The 12782-nt window shown below is 33.0% G+C and overlaps 1 long non-coding RNA gene across 3 annotated transcripts; it reads left to right on the top strand.

The window, feature by feature from the left end:
* Positions 10928-12440, top strand: LOC110262981. 3 transcript variants are annotated; one of them, XR_002347993.1, is made up of 3 exons: positions 10928-11234; positions 11664-11866; positions 12032-12440. It is a non-coding gene; the product is annotated as an uncharacterized LOC110262981 (long non-coding RNA). The 3 variants fall into 3 exon arrangements; XR_002347992.1 differs by having other exon boundaries at positions 10933-11234; positions 11706-11866; XR_002347991.1 differs by having other exon boundaries at positions 10949-11234; positions 11758-11866.

Here is a 12782-nt window from a genome sequence, read left to right on the forward strand (position 1 = left end):
TTAAAATGCCCTTTATTCTATGTGATAATAAATACGTAATATTTAATAATAAATATATAATATTTTCAAAATTATATATTATTGTAAATTTATTATTTTTATGTCAAAATTATTCATAATATATATTATTATTTAAATTTATTATTCAACGTGACAATAAATATGTAATATTTTTAAGTTACTGAAAATTTATTTTGTTTATTAAAACATGATTTAAAATAGATATTATTATTTTAACTTATTTTAACTTATAACTCTACGTAATACTAGCATTTAAATTTGTAATATTGATTTAGATATAATATTAATTTTGACGGAATATATAATTTACTTATAAATAATATAATTGATGTGATTTCTGTTGATTATAAACTAATTAGATTGTCAATAATTAGAATGAATTTGCATTTAATATAGATTTAGCGTAAATTGATATATAATAACAACTCTCTTTTATTATTGTTATGTATTTTTATTCTCAAACACATAACACTACAAGCTAATTACAATGGTAAAAACGCGAAGAAATAATCGAGCTACTTCTGTTGAGGCAAGTTCTATTCCTAACATGAAGATCTGTCAAGAATCAACTGAAATTTTGAACAAGTACGTACTATTTTTTTTTGCTTTCTTGTATTATAAATTTATTCTGAATGGTCTTGTATAATTTGTTAATAATGAGTATATTTATTCACATCTTTGATTAAAAGAATAAAATAGAAATTATGTTGATTCTTTTAGAAAAAAAAAAAGATGCTTCCAATGCTCACTGCTCACTGCTAAATTTTCTTTCTTCTCTTTTTCTTTTCTTTTTCGTTCCTTTTTCTCACTGATTTTCCAAAAAAATTTTCTCTCACTGTTGATTTCCTTTGCTCTCTACTTTTCCGGCGATAGAGGAGGAAGTAGAAGAGTATAAGGATGAAATTTCTCTACTTCTACGAAAACTCTTTCTCTTCACTTCACTTCACTTCTCTTCCCTTCAATCTTTCGTGATCAACACGAACTCTTTCTTCTTCATTCAAACAACAAGCACCACTCTTAATAACATTCCTAATCCAAGAAAACCTTCTAGCACAACAACAATATTCTCTCTTTATTCTTCTTTTTCAACAAAAGGTACTTTCTTTCTTCTTTTATTAATTTTTTTAAATTTTTCCTTAGTTCTCATGTACCTTCACCTTTTTTCTTTTTTTAAGGAATAGTAAAAAGAAAAAATTTCTCTGTTTTTATGATTTTTAAGTATATAGTTGACTCAAATTTTTCTCCTTTTTTTCTTCCCCTTTTTGAAGTTGTTTTTGTGTTTGATCGGTTAGCTTTGATGCATAAGCTTATTCTGATGATGACGAACTGTGTTACTATAGTTTGGGGCTTAGTAGTGGTGGGGGCATAATTTGAGAGTAACTGTAGTTTTTTTTTTTTTTTTAAATTTTTTGGGGTCAAGTTGAAGAATTTTGACTCTGCAATTTTTGTTTTTTGACCATAAGTTGACTATGTCGATTGTAGGGTGTAGTCTTAACCTGGTTTTTGCAATGCATGATTTGCTGAATATTCTCTATTTCTAATATCTATTATTTGTTTATCTTTACTGGTATTTAATGTTATGCGTTTATGGCTACTATGATGGTGATCTTGTGATTAAGGTTGATGGTAGACTGTGTTTGGATTTTGGAACTAATTTGATTGTATGGTCCTTTGTCAATTTGGGAATAATTTGGCTGCTAAATTTTCAAAGCATCTTTTATGTGATCTCTGTTGTGTTTGTTACCTTCCTATATGTGCTAATAGATATAGTTGTACATATTGATATGAATTTTTGTGCTATTGATCTGAATCTCGAAATTTTGTTCTCAGTTAGTTGTACATATTCTTCATGTTAATTATATTTTTGTATTCTTTTATGTAAAAGCTAAATGGACTTTGGTTTTTTCATAGTGAATAAAATGAGATTTTGACCCTGCAAGCAATGTTCTAATGTTACAGTGAACCCAATCCATCATTGAAGAACAGAGTGACTTTAGACTCATTAGTTAATTCTGTTGAGCAATTGACCCAAATAGTCCAATGGTGTTTAAGGTCTTTGGTTCCAATTCTAAGACTCTTAACCAACAAAGTAGTGCGTCGAATAATCCATTGTTGCTATGCTGTATTGAGAAGGCCAAGATAGATCTGTTCATTGCTAAAAAAAGGAGAACAAATTCACTTGCTCTAATCAATATTCCTGGATTAGAGCTACCTAGTGTGAGTACTAAATAANTTATTATTATTATTATTATTATTATTATTATTATTTCACTAATAACAGTTTTTTTAATATATTTAGTGGGTGCAAGTCTGTTTTAGACCAACAGTTTCAATGGGTTTGGACGAAACTGAACTTGCAATTGCAACATACTTTTATGGTAATCATTTGATGGATAAGTAAGTAAACTCAATTAGTTTTATTTGTTAACGGTATTGTTGATTTGTTTAACTATTTTTATTTATGTTAAATTATCTTTGGCAGCTACGAGGAGGATATAGTATTTTCAGAGTTTACAGCTCACAAAGATGTATTCAGGAGCTTGATGCCAGAAAAGTCAATCATTTCTCTTGTGCTAGACTTAGTAGCAGATATGATGAGGATAGAGTTGACCAGAGAAAGTGGTTATTGGTTTTTACCCACAACTTTTGCGGTCAGTAAATAGGAGTGTATACTAAAATAATATTGGTAGTTGTTATTTGTATTGCGCATATAAACTAGTGGCTGAAATAATGTAGCTGTCAGAGAAGACAAAATTGGATCCCAACCGTCTATCGCTTTGTATCACATATGTTTATTTGGGCAAAGTTGACTGCTTAAAAAGAGTAAGTTTATCTCATTTTAAATTCATATTAGCAAATATTGGCATAAAATAATTTTAATAACTAAAATGACTTTCTCTTGATTAGGTCTTTATCCTTGTATCTGAAACTACTGATGAAGGTCATGAACACTGGTACCTCGTAGTGATTGATCGTGTTAAAAGACAAATTATTTTGCTAGACCCATTACCCATTGGGAAACAGTTCAAGCGAAAGAGGACAGCCTTGAAATTAGTAACTATATTTTCTTTTTTTTTGTTAATTATCTACATATATGACTAAAAAAGAAAAATCTAACATAGTCATAAACAGGCCATTTATTTGGACGAGGTATTGGAAGATCGTTCATTCTATGACTTTGAGACCACTCCAAATCTGATTTCTTCACAATTTGAATTTGAAGAGCTAGAAGGCCTTCCGACCCTCGAAGCTGGATCGTAAGATCGTATAATTAGTAGTTATTGATATGAAATTTATGCAATTATATAATACTCTAATATAGCTTCCTCGATATGTAGGAGTGACGCGGGTGTGTGGATTGCTAATTGGATGATAGCTTGTTTTGAAGATGATCATTTTAACATAAAGGTAATGTTATGCACTAATCTTTTCCTTCGTTCTTTCTTTTATATTTAGGTAGTTAAGCCTAATGTGTAATTTTTTAAATTTTATTAGGTGGATGATGAGGTTCCCATGAAGATTGCAGTCTCACTCGTGTTAAAGAATCATAATATGATCAGCTATAGGGTCAAAAAATGCCATTAAAAATCTTAATAAGCTGTATGATAATCACCATCGTGATGATTATGAATTTTCACAAGATTAGATTTACAACATAGGATATTTATTATTTTTTTATTTTTTATTATTTTCTTGTGGGCATATGAACCGTCTAGTGACGACGACATTATATTTTGTTTACGTTTGTGTTGGCATTTATTTGCCGAATTATTTAATGTCTCCATTTGACTATGTATGAATTTATACTCTTTTGGTGATTGAAATTTAGTTCTTTTATATGAGATCTGCTATATTGGATACTATTTCGGAAGAAAAGGATGAGGTTAACCTCACAGTTAGTGATTTTACTACCTTTGGTTTGTCATCCGAATCACGTCCTGAAAAAGCTGAAGCCATGCCAGATGTATTGCCTGAAAATGATATCCAAGCTGGTGAAAATGTAACAGATTTCAGTCTGACATCCGCTGCATTAGATACTAATTCGAAAGGGAAGGACAAGATTAGGTCTAATCAAGATGAAGATGAAATTATAACCCCTTCTGATGCTGTTGTGGGTGAAACATGTGAAGGGGAGTCTAAAATGGCAGTTAAGGATGCAATGAATGTTGGCTCGTCAACGGTATCAGATCCCCACAAAGCTGAAGTGATGCCAGATGTATTGCCTGAAAATAAGATATATGCTGATGAAAATGTGAGAGATTGCGTTTTTACATATGAACTGGGGGACTAGTTTGAAGGGAAAGGATGAGATCAAAATAGATGTTGAAGAAGTTGAAATTATAGTCCCTTCGGATACTGGTGTTGGTGGAAATGAAGTTGACAGGCCTTTCAGTTAAGGAAGCTATTGGAAAGGATTTACTTATGCTGGTTGAGGATTTTTCAGCAGAGAGAGTCAAGAAGATGCTGGACATGGCACTGCAGGGTATGTCTTTTTTCTATTCACCATTTTATCCTTTTTTTTTTCAATTACTTTGGAACAGGCCAAGAAGATTACAGTAGATTAAGACCTTTAAGCTGTCGAGGAGTTGATGTATTCCTGCTAGCATTCTCTCTCATAAGCAGGGCTAGCTATGGAAATGTTGCCAAGAAAGTAAGATTGGTATATACTTATTATTATTATTGTTCTTTTTTCTCTCTACTCTGGACTAATTTTTTCTTTTCCTCCTTTTCCAGTGGATTCCTGAGTTGAGGCATTATGCTCCTGGTGTTCCAATTATTCTTGTTGAAACAAAACTTGGTTAGATTCTTATTCTTTCTTTACCTTCTTGATGTTTGATGTCCATGTTATCTACCTGATAACCTTCAGCATGATAGTAGTTCCGTGATCCTGTGAAGTTTTATCTTATTATCATACTAATTGCTGTCTTTTACTCATACTATGTTTCTTTCATTATTAGAAAGTTGGGGAATAGATTTTGGATTCCAATGTCATTGCTGTTATTTTTTTTCCTTTGATTGCTTGTTATTCAGTAGTGGTTTAGAGAAGGAAGTTCATCCTCGAAGATTACCTAATTCATGACTTTAATCAAGAATTGATTCAGATATACCAAACCATTTCATGGAATGCTTTCTTAATTTTTCCCTTTACCTCCTTGTTTAACTAAAAGGCTAATGTAATGATTGTTTTAAAAACTAAATGGCTGTTGATAAATCTTGAAAAAACCTTGATTTATGAAGAGTATTAGGAAGTTTAAAGTGACAGAAGATTGCTACTACCTAACATGAGTAATTTGCCATGGTGGATCTGGTGTTTCCATAAGTTCTTTTCTTATTGACTCGTTAGAATTTCCATTTCTGATAGTCAATAACAAAAGTAGAATTTCTATTCTGAAAATTTTGTCTCTAGTCTCAATTTTTCATATAGTTTCTTTTGGAATTTGTCTTCTCTCATATATAGTGCTAACTTAATTATACGTATTTAATGCTTTCATTGTAAAGATGTCATTATTAACTTGCTTGGGCATTTCTTGACAACCAATATGCGACTTGTGTAGATCTTCGAGATGATAAGCAGTTTTTTCAAGATCATCTTGGTGCAGCGCCTATCACCACAGTGCAGGTACTTCTTAGCTTTCATTGCTTCCATTACCAATATCCATTGCTATCGCTTTGTGTCTTATTTCATTTCCTTTTAGCCTTCAGTTGGTGATCATAAGAGAGACCATCTGCTTACTTTATACATTAGTGATCTGGTTTTCTTTCTTTGTTGAAGGGTGAGAAACTGAAAAAACTTATCGGTGCTCCAGTTTACATCGAATGTAGTTCAAAAATACAGCAGGTACATATATGTTCTCTACATCTATAAAAGTTTCAAAGGTTAGATAATATCACGTCCCTAACCATATCTGCCTTTGAATACAGAATGTGAAGGCTGTTTTTGATGCAGCCAAGCCATCAAAGTAGTTCTCTAGCCTCCAAAGTAGAAGAAAAAGAAGAGAAAGGGTCAAAAAACCTGTTCCATATTGTGATCTTCTCAGTTCTAAATTGGTAGTTGGCAGAGGATGACATGACTGTAGCCATTTCTTGGTAGTCTTTGCCATTCTATATCTTTGCAGCATAACACATGATGGTGTTGGTGTTCCGGAAACATTACTGAACCAAATGTTCAGACGAGAGGGACAAGAATCCGAGGAGGGTATTAGTCTGCTCATTAGCAGAAAGTTGCTGAAGCTGATGAATGGAGACGTGCGGTATCTGAGGAAATCTGGCAAATCATCTTTCATCTTAACAGTTGAACTGGCTGCTTCCCAGAAATTGATTGCTTAAAGTTATAGGAAAATAAAGAAATACTTTGAGTTTTTGTACATCAGAAAAGCAAGTGTGCAAGAAATCACTTTTCTTGTACAACATACCTTAAGAGTAAGAGTAACATAATCTCAACTCTCAAGTCTTAACGCTTCTGTAACTCCTTGTACGGTATATATATATATATATTCACGTTATTCAGCTATTTATATAAACTATTATATATTTATATTACTTACTCTTCCTGCAATTTTAGATTATTTAAGAAGCACTTTTAGTAATCAAACATTAAACAAGTCTCTGAAATTGCTGTTATCTCGTCTTTACATGCTTAGCTGTAATATGATGAGGTGTGGTTTCTTTTTCTTCTTTTTCTGATGTGAAAGAAGCACTTTTAGTAATCAAACATTAAATATTAAGCATATTGGTCTCACAATCCCTTGCAGCGAGGATGCATTCCTGAACCTCACTTGTTAATTGAGTGGGCAGTAAATTGTGCTCATAGAGACTGACATAGATTAGTTGAGACAAATTTTATACAGAAGGCTCTTTCTTTTTATTTTGAAGATTGTCCATTTTGGTCTCTTCCTTGTATCATTCCTTTGAAAGTGTAAAAGTAGCACATGAATGAAAGAAAGTTATTGCATCTCATTTGTTGACTAATTTATTTTTTATTGGCTTTATTGAATATGAATCATCTTTTATATCTTTATGCAGCAATTCAAAATTAAGTTCAACATTGTTTTGAAGAAATTCATTGAAGTTGATGATTCATTTCATTTAAATTAGAATTTTGAATGGCGGTTGAAACTACAATTGTAAATCTGTTATGAACTCACAGTTTTCTTACATTAGAAGTGAAAGGAAGAGACATTCCATGTCATTATAAATAGTAACACAAGCTGGAGACATTCCATGATTGAGTGTCACGAACTTTAATTTTCACAGTGATTCTAGTTTTGCAGAGGGCTGTGTTATAGAACTACAAATTCATATCTTAACCTTTAACATCTCTATTTGCATTCATTTTTGAACACATAGATTGCTCATAATTTTAGAATGCAGGAAAAAAAAAGGTGAAGGGAACATTTAATTATCCAAACTTGAATCCAATTTTGATTTGCTGCATAAATAAGAGATGATTCAGAAAATTTAACCAAAAGTTAACCATATATTGAGTAAAATTGCAGTTGACCTTGGATGAAAATAGAACTTAAATCAGTTAAATGTAAGACTGGTATTTTCTTTTTGAAAATGTTAAGGCATTGCTAAAACATCAATAAAGAAAGAAGAGAACAGATATATATAAATAAATAAGCCATACATCCCATGTTAGAAATTTCTTTAGCTATAAAGGAGATGTTATCAGTTGAAATTTACCCTTTGTTAGTGTAAACTTGTATTGGCAGGTGGTAGAATCAGCTTCTTGTGTATCATTGGTGCCATGAATTAAAATTTTCTATAATTCTATCCCTTTTTTCTATATTAAAATCTTATAATTTTTTAGACTTGAGAATTAGTGCAACCTATGAGAACAAATGAACAATGAAGTATAGTTTATCTTACACCAGGCAGAATTGTTACTACTAGATACTGCATATGGTTCCGTTTGAAGAGGTAAGTATTTTAAAAAAAAATGAAATACTAGAGTAGTTGAATTCTTTCTTTGTCATTAAACCAATCAACAGAGGAAACACTTTGAACTTGTCATAGTAATGGTCATTCTTCTTTCATTTACTTTAAAAAATGTGTAATCTTTACAAGTAACCTATTGTACAAAATGTGTGTACTAATCTATGTCAGTCTCTTACAGCATGCGATTCATCGTCAATTCAAGTGAGAAGTGATTTGTTGGAAGACATCTTTACTGCATGGAATTGTTAGACCTCCCATAGGATGATCATATCCAAACTCTTCCTCAGCTTGGCTCAACAAATCTTGGATTGAAGGTTGGTTCAAGTATGAAACGGGGATCACAAACCGCTTCTGTTTCTCTTTGACATACACTGCTAGATGCTCCTTTGGGACTTCCGCGGATTTTGAAGCTGCTTGGCTAGCTGAGAATGATGATGTCCTTCGAATAACAGGTAAATGGAAACCCATTTTTTTCTAGTATGTATGTAATAATATCTGCAAGGGAAACTTCCCAAGTTTAAAAGAAGAATGTGCTTTTAAGTGTTTGACACTTAAGATTGTCAATGAGTTGTGTTGTTTTCGAAGGCAAGAGCAACTGTATTTAAGCATATTCTTCTCACCACACCCTTTTGCTTGTAGTACCCCTTCTCTGCCAAGAACTTGCTCATAACCTTAACAATGATTCCCTCACGCAACCAATAGTCCTTCCTGTTGATTTTCTCCTTTTTCTTCTCCTCTTCCCTTATCAATTCTTCCAAGGTTGACTTTCCTCCACCACCACTCTCTTTTCTCTTCAAACTATTTCCCGGATTCCTTTCCTTGCATTTATCTTCCTCATCAAACACAGCCTTCTTCGATGAATTATCAGAATTATTAACAATGGAGTAATTCACAGTAAAAACAGTAAGATTCACAGATTAATTAACACTTATTCAACCCATAACAAGTTCACAAATTAACTAACAACAATTATTAAATAATTGTTATAAAAAATACCTAGAAGCTAGAAGCCCTAGAACAGAGCAGAGCAAATCCTAAGCAAGAGGGGGACAAGGGCACAACCGAAGGGATGACAGGTGGAACAGAGATAGCGCCGGTGACAATGGAACAGAGCTGCGCGACAAAAAAAGGAGGCGAGCTCGGTGACAATGGAACCGAGCTGCACGACGGTGCTTTCAAAGCTGAAACAGTAGCTGCACGATGGTGGAACAGAGCTGTACGATAACGACGGTGGCTTCGAAGCTCCTTTCGTCGACGGCGGCGGGAGATGGACGGAGGTGAGGGAGTGAGATCGATGACGGAGAGAGGAAGGAGGAGCTCGAGGGTGATGGGANGGGTTCGCGTTTAGCCGTTGTGTGGAGCTAAGGTTGCTGGGTTGGGTAATTGGCTAGGGCATCCCAGCAAAACAATGGCGTCTTGCGTGCGACGCAGAGACAGATGAGAGAGATCGAAGAGCAGAGAGAGATAGAGAGAGAGGATAGGAAGAGGAGAGAAGAAGATGAAGAAGACTGAAACCCTCAGAAGCGTGAACGAGAAGGTTTCTGAACCCAGATGAAGAACAATTTTGGTTTTTTATTTTTTTAATATGTTTAACACAGATGAAGAACAATTTTGATTTTTTGTTTTTTTAATGTGTTTTTGTTTTGTTGTTTCAATTATTTGAAACTATAAAATTAGGATTAATTGAATTCTAAAATTTGATTAATTTAAAAGGGTATTTTTGTCTAATCGAATAAAGGAAGAATGTTTAAATTTTTTTATAAAATTAAATAAATAAATATTTTTTATTTTTATTTAATTAAATGGGTGTTTTAGTAAAAGTAGTGGTGATATACTATATATTTAAAAAAGAAAAAATTAAATGCTAACGTGGAAAATAAATTCTACATATCTTATTATTAGTTGTCTATATTTTAAACGTATCGGTACGTATGAATTTATCATCGTATCGTAACAAACACTATAAAAAGTATAAATTGAGACTTTGTCGTAATCTTTTATAGATTGCATTGGAAGATACACATAATTTTAGTTTGCATTAGATTTATTAGAGTGAATTGTCCTATATATACCACCTTATTTTTTGAAAAAGTTTCGTACTCAATAATACGTTATACGTATTTGCTATGGATACTATATCGGTATTTATGCAACATAACCTAAAGATGCATGCATTTCATTTTCATTCATGCTTGGAATAATTGAAGCTGGAAATCCGAAGCCATGACAATTATTCAAATAAGAAGGACGGTCGTTGTCATATATTATTTGTATTTGTATAATATGTATCTAATCTACACGTAAACATTCTTCAGATTCGATGCATCTTGCTTGGGTTGCCGCCATGGTACGAAACTGGAATATTGAAGTACTTTAATTTATTTTATGATTTGATGAGCAGGTGATCTGGTCCAATTACATGCATCCAACTCTCTGCAGTGACGTAGTTCGATGTCAATACTTAATAGTAAATAGTATGCATGACATTACCCAAAAAAAAAAAAGATAGTATGCATGATTTTGATTCCTATGTATGAACAAAAATACAGTGCGTCACTGCCAAGCTTCAGAGAACAGAATCGATCATGGAATTACTAGTAATTGGTTTATTAATTTAAAAGTTCAACTAGTTCAACTGTGGTATAATNTTATATAAAAAATGTTAACAAAAATGAAAAATCTAATCATATTATTAAAAAAAAAACGTTGATTATTAGGTCACTAGACCTAGCCCAAACCCATGTTACCTACTACCTTATGTAAATCGATGACTTTTAGCATTAGCCTCTCCCTCCGAAACTAGACTTATTGTTAGCCCATATTTTCTGACACAGTTAACAATAATGTGATAGGTCTTTTGACAATGCAATTTTAAGCTCCTAAAAATTTTATTTATTGTAGAATTATGTTAAAAAGTTGAAATTATAAAAAAAGACGTATGCTATTCTTTTTGGCAAATGGGTCGATTTTTCAAATGGTTCAAGATGGGCCAATGAATATTGTATGTAAAAGTATGTGAGGGTTAAAAAAAAGAAAGCATTTGCTTACTAAAGATTTGGAACTAAAAAGATGTTTGAGATGAGCAACTCCTTTTCTGTACCAGTGTATCTTATCGTGGCACACTCAAGAGAGTCCATCGTCCCCTTTTCTGCCGCGACGCCCCCTCCTTTTGTCAGTGACGCCATCGTTGTTTGGTCAGTCACGTCATCGTCTTCCCTTTTCAAGGATGCAGCCGCTCCCTCTTCTCATCAGCTGAGTTCATAGCCTTCGAGGTATTTTCCTCTTTTTTTTTTGCAGGTTTTACATGCAACAAACAATTTTCAGTTAAATTCATTTTCGCAAAATTATTTAGGAACGAAACAAAGAATTGTCGTTACTATAATCATGTAGATTTTATTGTTGTTACACAATCAGCTTCAGTTTCAGTTTGTTAGGAAATTATTTTAATTTTCTAATTTGTTTGTGGACAAGACATATATTAATTATAAGCACAAATTATGCTATTTCAAATTAAATGACTTATATAATAGTGATCTCATTTATTGTTATAAATGCTAAATTGAATAAGTTATAATTATTTTTGATTTGAAATTAAATGAGAATAAAACAAGATATTATATTTTTGCTCTTTAGATAATTATCTTTTGGATTTTAGATATATTATCTTTTGGACTTTAGATACTCTTTTATATGGGTTTTAGGGTTTAATGGGTGCCATGCTCAAATATAAATAGTGCATTCAGGGTTTTGATCCCCAATATACCAAAGCCGCCTCAACAACTTTTTTCTTATCAGAGAAGTTACAATTCAGCCGCCTAGGAATACAGAAGGCTTTGGTTGAGGAAGATCGAAAGAACCACAAGATCCAAACTCTTCCAATCATGATTCATGTTTATGAATTTAGGTACGCTTCTACATTCAAGTATTTTCTTTCTTAATGATTTAACATGGATAATCTTTGGGTTAAGGAATTCTGTGAAGATTCTAACATAGTTTTGATCCATAATTCATCATCTAGGTCTTATATTTACAGCATATCTTTTTTTTAAATGCAATATTTTCTTTGAAGGGTGTATGCTAGAATGGAAAAGGAAGATGTCGTCTCCTATTTTCATGGTGCAGCGGCTATGGCTGACAAAGATTTGTATGTCGGCGACGAAGAAGAACTCGTTTCCGATGACCCAGATGTTTGTCTAGGTGATGAACCTTCATCGGAGGTAGGTGAGGATGCGAATATAGAGGGTTTCTAGCGATAATGTTGGTGATGATTTTTACAAAAACTGGGAAAACAGAGGCATTGACAGGATTGCTGATTTTGAATTAACTTTAAAGAAATAACTTTTGATCAGATGAGATTGCTACATTTTTCTGATTGACATGTGATAAACCCCAATTTTGTGGTTTATATTGTGTAGAATTTGGGGGGTTTTATCAATATTTCTTACACTTATTCACAAGAACTGCATGGTTTGTTGTTCTCTTCCTAATATTGCTTCATGATGAAAAATATGCTTCTTTTGCCTTAAAATTGCTCTATTTTGATCCTCTTCTATTATCATTCGATGCCGTGACATGTTTGTTGAGTGATTTCAGAAATTATAGGGCAAGGATGGCTTAGAAGAGAGAAAGAAAGCATGCACAAGAGGAAGAAACATGAATATTTGGATTTTGGGAATTCTAGCATGGGTGCGCACGCGCACCTCGCGCGCACACGCACCTCGCGCGCACGCGTGGATGTGGACAGTTGGAAGCGGCACGCAAGGATGGACGCATCCGCGCAGATTAGGAAAATCCACACCGGCGCGCACGCGTACATGGCG

This window comes from Arachis ipaensis, chromosome B05, assembly GCF_000816755.2.
Source record: "Arachis ipaensis cultivar K30076 chromosome B05, Araip1.1, whole genome shotgun sequence".
Taxonomy (NCBI): Eukaryota; Viridiplantae; Streptophyta; class Magnoliopsida; order Fabales; family Fabaceae; genus Arachis; species Arachis ipaensis.